This window comes from Carlito syrichta, unplaced genomic scaffold (genome assembly GCF_000164805.1).
Source record: "Carlito syrichta isolate Samal-C Ts95f unplaced genomic scaffold, Tarsius_syrichta-2.0.1 Scaffold303225, whole genome shotgun sequence".
Taxonomy (NCBI): Eukaryota; Metazoa; Chordata; class Mammalia; order Primates; family Tarsiidae; genus Carlito; species Carlito syrichta.
This window is the reverse complement of record NW_007247321.1, coordinates 82,884-89,372: the sequence shown is the minus strand read 5'-3', so window position 1 is coordinate 89,372 and position 6,489 is coordinate 82,884. Positions and strand designations below refer to the sequence as shown.

At 40.2% G+C, this 6,489-nt stretch overlaps 1 pseudogene across 1 annotated transcript; it reads right to left on the bottom strand.

Moving 5' to 3' along the window:
* Window positions 1–4,039: 4,039 nt before the first annotated feature.
* Window positions 4,040–4,981, bottom strand: LOC103260492 (annotated as a pseudogene). The gene is made up of 2 exons (XR_002481966.1): window positions 4,868–4,981; window positions 4,040–4,805 (listed from the first exon to the last, which is right to left on the bottom strand). The product of XR_002481966.1 is annotated as a transforming protein RhoA pseudogene (transcript).
* Between the last annotated feature and the right edge of the window lie 1,508 nt (window positions 4,982–6,489).

Here is a 6,489-nt window from a genome sequence, read left to right as displayed (position 1 = left end):
GGCAAGATCACAGCTCCCTGCAGCCTTGATATCCTGGGCTCAGACAATCCTTCTTCCTCAGCCCTTCCGATTAGCTGGGACTACAGGCACATGCCAGCTAATTTGGGGGACTTTTTTTTGTAGCGACAAGGTCTCGCTATGTTGCCTAGGCTGATCCCGAACTCCTGGGCTCAAGTGAACCTCCCGCCTTGGCCTCCCAAAGTGCTGGGATTACAGGCATGAGCTACCACACTCGGCCTATATTTTTAAATGGTCAGGAAAAATCAAAAGAAAAATAATTCTTCATGAGATGTGAAAATTATATGGTATTTAAATTGCAGTGTCCATAAGTAGTTTTATTGGAATGCAATCATGCCCATTTATGTCTGTATTGTCTATGACTACTTGAGTACTACAACAGCAGAGCTGAGAAGCTGGGAGAGAAACCATGTGACTCACAAAGCCTAAAATATTTACTATCTGGCCCCTTGCAGAAAAACTTTGCAGCCCTCTGATTTAGGCATTTTCATTCTGCTGCCTCTATGTTGATGTCTAGACTATAAATCCATAAAAAGGTAAGACCCAGCAGCATCCTCTTCACACTAGATCATGTCTCTGTGACATCATAACAACTTGTGCTCTTACACAATATTTTTTGCTGCTGCTAAACAGAATAAAGACATGTAGCATTGCTGTACGAAAAGGAATCATTCGAGGAAAACAGTGGACTCCTTGTTTTCACTTCAGTATTTCATAGTAGCACACACTGCTATAAGAAATGTATAGTGTCCAAAACAGTAACTGTTCACTAAATATTACTTCACAATACCCAGTCACTTAAAGAAAATTTTACCAATCCATCAGCTCTACAAGTTACATTGTGTTGCAAGAACGTATGAGTAAAAGTGTAACAGTCATCTCCTGAGCTGGGATGGCAAGTTACACTGATTCGGAGCATTTGTTCATTCATCTGCTGACATTCTAGCATTGCTCATATTTTCTTTGGATTCTAATGTGATTATGAGGTTAAATGATACAGCACAAAGAATGCTGGAGCTGGAGTAGGATTTAGAATCCAAACATTTGTATCTAAATCAGTTCTAGCACTTACATTGGATACATTTTCTGACATCTTGTATCCCTGATGTCCTTCCGTATCAGTATAATGGGAATAAAATTATGCCTCGTGGGACTTCTCAAGAGTAGTCATAATTATGTGAAAGTATCACGTTTGTGTTATTAGGGTGATGATGATAAGTTTCGTTCTATCTTCTGGCCCCCTTCCCTTTGAGTCTCTCAACCTCATTAAAATAACTTCTCTGCTACTGGGAAAGTCAATCTGTTAAGTAAGAGGTTTCCTCAACCAATGAGGCCAGAAAATCATTAAAAATATCAATCAGTTAAACTTTTTGATTAATTGTTCCTATAAATTCGCTTGACTAATATTTGACCCTTAAGCAGACAAAGACTAAACAGTTTAATATTGCTTTTATTCTGTTCTAAGGAAAACAGTCTCTTTTTCTATTAGAAGGATCAAAGATATCTCACTAATAGAAGATGATGATCAATTAATTAGGAGCTACACTGCTGTAAGGAGAAGCTATTCATTTCCCTTTCACAGTCTTATTATCCTCAAATACATTGGGAGGTATATCATCAAATACAGGAATGATTATCAGATAAGTTCTGAAGTAACAATTGAAAATGTGATTAATCGTTTCCATGGAAAACGTACCTATTAAGGGCCAGAAAGGGACTAATACAATTGACTCTAGATGCTGTTGTGAATAATGTCAACTCTTATGTGCATGAGTGCCAATTTGATTGATGTTGAAAAATAAGTGCTGTAACATTTTTATATACAGAAAACTCACCTCTCTACTTTAGAACTCTTTAAAGGGTTTTCTTTGGTTACTGATTTTTGCTGAGATCTATTGCCAGAAAACCAAAATAATGAACTTCAACTTGCCTCAGAGACAGACCCAAGGATATAAAAGAAATAGAGACTACACAAGCCTAGGTTTTCTTTTGAAGACTAAGAGTCATGCGTAAAAGGTTAAACTAAGAATGGCAGGTGGGGACAGGGCAGGTTGGGAGGCCAAAGGCCAACAATTCAGTGGTGACCCATTTCACTGTCTTCTTTGACCAATCCATTTCCAAACCAAATATCTGATGGGTGTATTTGTCCATTCAGTAGCCATCCTCTGGATACCTACTGTGTACTAGACCACATTCTAGGCACTGCAGATTTAATAGCACTGAAATGGGAGTCAGAGGCCTGAATTCCAGTTCTAAATTCTAACACTAACCAGTTGTGTGAAATAAACAGGTATTGCTTTATGAGTCAGGTTTTGAGTTCACAAATGTTATCTCTCCATTCAAATGCAATTCTGTAAGTATGTCTCTTACGTGTTCTTGGCCCAGTTGAGAGAATCTGTTTCTTCTTATAAGGCAGTTATTGAAAGTTTCAGGATTCTAAAAGACATTGGTTGAATGACATGTGATTTTTTTTTTAACAAAGCCTCTTTTACTCTATTGAAGATTTTATACAGTAAGAATCTGATTCTTCTCACAGTCTCTTGGCCATCTACTCATGAGGTTTCTTTGCTATAATTGTTTCCTATGACCCAGCAGTAAAGACCCCACCCCAAATAAGGTTATGTTCCCTGGACAAATCTTGGCCACAGACAAAGAGCTCTACTTTGCTCTTTAATACCTGAGCAATTAAAAATAATAACCTCTGAGAAAGAAAAAAAAAAGTAGCCTCTGATGTTCAAAACTAATCTGACATTCACAACTAGACCTCAATCAATTGTTCTCTCCTTAATCGTAGATTCATAGACTACCAGCCTCAAACAAGCTGACTCTGAGACCATGATCAAATGAAACAAAACAAGGCCACTTCCTAACTTTCTATGCTCACAGATTCTGTAGGGTAGAAATTTGAACAGGACTGTGGAGAACAGGACTATGGAGATAGCTTGTCAATGTTTACAATGGTTAAACACAAACAAAAAGACCACTGTGTCACACACAAAATATTCAGTCATAGAATTACCCTCACTTTCTGTCAGCATCCAATCTAAACCAAACTTTTGCTTCCTTAGATTCTCTTCTAACCCAATTGGAGCACAAATCCTATAATATATCCTTTCTTTTTTTTCCTTTTTTTCTTTTTTTAGAAAACTGCCTTTTTTCTATTAGTAGTTGGAAAAATTAACTGGTACAGAGACAAAGTTTAGTCAGCTGGAGAGAAGAGAGAAACTGAGTACCACTCATGAGAACTGGTGACTCCTCTATAATACAGTGAGGAAAAAAAGAGCATTGTGATTTAGAGCCAGATGCTGCAGTCCAGGTGAGACAGGTTATGCCACCTTCCATGTCTAATTGCCTCGGGTGTGAAACCAATTCCTATTTACTTAGCCCAGCAATGGAGAGGGGTACTGGAATATGTGGGGCTGAAAAGGGGTCATATGGCCATCTTTTATCAGAAAAAGTAGCAAAACAGGAATTTTAAAAATGAATTTTCCATCTGCCTGTATTTCCAAATATATTTTCTTTTTTAAAAAACCAATACACTTTCTTCCAAGATGACAAATATCAGTATTAGGAAATCCAATTATACAAAAAATACTACATCTAGTCTGGGGTAGATATATTTATTTTTGGTAACATACATTAAGTGGCACTAATTACATAGTAACTATAAAGTAACTAACATGAAACCACAGAACTGTAACTCTGCCACAGCTGCACGGTCTTGGGCTTTTCTGACTGAACACATTTTCAAAAAACTGGATGACCAGCTCAGAGCTATGCCAATTAAATCTGTTAAGGAGTAAAGCTCTGAAGCGGTGACTCACCAGAGTGCCTTGCAGCTGACAGATGATAGGCAGGACATGTTAGTTATAAAGTAGTTACAGCCTAATTCACAAAAGTTACCAATTGTTTCTCTTTCTAGAAAGAAGCAAGAAGCTAAGAAATTCATTGAATTAGCACCCGCTGTGTCAGGTGGGAGTGCAGAGAGGGCTGTTAGAGCAGTGTCAGAAGAACTCTGGTGGGCCAGACAGGTTGGACATCATTAATAATCATGGTTGGCTTCTAAATACTGGTAGCAAGATGACTTCTGATTTGTAATCTTAGGCAAATTATAGATAAATGAAAAAGGCCACTAATCATACACTAAGATTAATAAACAGCACTTCTAAAATTAACCGCATTAAGGGCTGTGCTTGCAGCAAGGTTTCACAAGACAAAGCACCCAGATTTTTTCTTCCCACGCCTGGCTTGCAGAGCAGTTCTCGTAGCCATTTCAAAAACCTCCCTCACTCCATCTTTGGTCTTTGCTGAACACTCCATGTACACAAAAGCGCCAATCCAGTTTGCCATATCTCTGCCTTCTTCAGGTTTTACTGGCTCCTGCTTCATCTTGGCTAGCTCCTGACTTGTGTGCTCATCATTCCGAAAATCCTTCTTGTTCCCAACCAGGATGATGGCACGTTGGGACAGAAATGCTTGACTTCGGGAGTCCATTTTTCTGGGATGTTTTCTAAACTATCAGGGCTGTGGATGGAGAAACACATCAATATAACATCGGTATCTGGGTAGGAGAGTGGACTCAGACGATCATAATCTTCCTGCCCAGCTGTGTCCCACAAGGCCAACTCTACTGTTTTCTAGCCACTTCAATATCGGCCACATAGTTCTCAAACACTGTAGGCACATATACCTCTAGGAACTGGTCCTTGCTGAAGACTATGAGCAAGCATGTCTTGCCACAGGCTCCATTACCAACAATCACCAGCTTCTTCCGGATAGCAGCCATTGCTTACAGATGCACGGCCTGTGTCAGAAGTTATCAAAGTACCTTGAACTTCTCAGAGGAAAGGCTCAAGCGACGACTTTGAGTCTAGCCTCTCTTCGCCAAAGACCCCTGTTCACAAGTCGCAAGCTCGGAGATGAAGACTGGTAAGCTGAAGACGAAACAGGGGACTAACGAAAGGAATATATCCTTTCTAACACCCTCTTACTGAGACACCTGTTTCTCTGTAATGAGTAACAAACCCAACTTGTTTAACCAAGTGTACTCCCAGCGGTCTTGGCTAAAGGGCACTGACATCTCTAATTACATTTTTCCCTCTTTCATCTCATCTGAGACACCAAGATCTTGTCTGAAAGAAATATTATAGAGGTACAAACATAAAAATTCTCACCACATACAGCGAACTAGAAAGACTTGACAGAACATCTCTGCACTCCTGTTCCTATCCCTTTTTGTATCTTTTAATTGATTTAATTATCTCTTGCAAATGGAATCTCTCAAGCCTTTTCATTATGTTCCTTGGGAAACCAGTATCCTTCAAATGCTGACATTTGTTTCCAGAAAGGATTCTGTGGGAAAATGAGTTTGAGAAACTCTACATTCTAGAGTAAATCCCCTCATTTAGTTCTAGTCCCAGTTCTACAAGCTACTTTGAGAGTCATTTAAACCTTCCTTTACTCAAATCTCAGTTCCACATCTGTGAAATGGTTCCTATAATAAACCATTATTTGTGGTTTATGCTGCCCTTATTTTTTTTTTTTTTTTTTTTGAGTTGGAGTCTCACTCTGTCGCCCAGACTGGAGTGCAGTGGCCGCTCCCGGCCACCGCAGCCTCGACCTGCTAGGCTCCGGTGATCCTTCTGCCTCAGCCTTCTGAGTAGCCGGAATTACAGGCACGCGCTACCATGCCCAGCTGATTTTTTAATTTTAGTGTAGAGATGAGGTCTCGCCAAGTTGCCCAGGCGAGTCTTGAACCCACGGGCTCAGGCAATCCACTCACCTCAGCCTCCCAAAGGGCGGGATTACAGGCTGAGCCACCGAGCCCAGCTATGCTGCCCTTATTTTGAAAACAAGAGAACACTCTATTCAGGTGAGACATGGAGACAGCATTACATCCATTGGAGAGATCCTTAAGACTAAATGACTAGTCTGAAAAACCCGGCCAAGAGGATACATGTGTGAACTAGAATTGGCACAGTGAGGAAGAGGAGGCTGGGTATTCCAGGGCTACTACTAGGTAACAAATCATCTCAAAACATGCAGAAAACCACCATTTATTATGCTCACAGATTCTGTAGGCTAGAAACTTGAACAGGACGCTAGGAGACAGCTTGTCTCTGCTCTACAATGTCTGGGGCCTCAGCTGGGAAGTTTTCAAGTCTAGAAGTCACTGAATAACTGGGGACTAAAGTCATCTTGAAGGCTTCCTCACTCATATGTCTTATGGTTGAAGCTGGCTGTCAACTGGAACAGTCACACATGGCCTTTTCATGTAGTCTTTCCATGTGAACTAGTTTGAACTTCTTTACAACATGGTGGCTGGGCTCTAAGAGAACAAGAAGGAAGTGGATGACATGTTTATGACCTATCCCAGATGCCACATAGTGTCACTTCTGCTATACTTTAATGGTCAAGGCAGTCACAAAGGTTCACCCAGTTCAAGGGGAAAGGACATAGACTGATCCCATC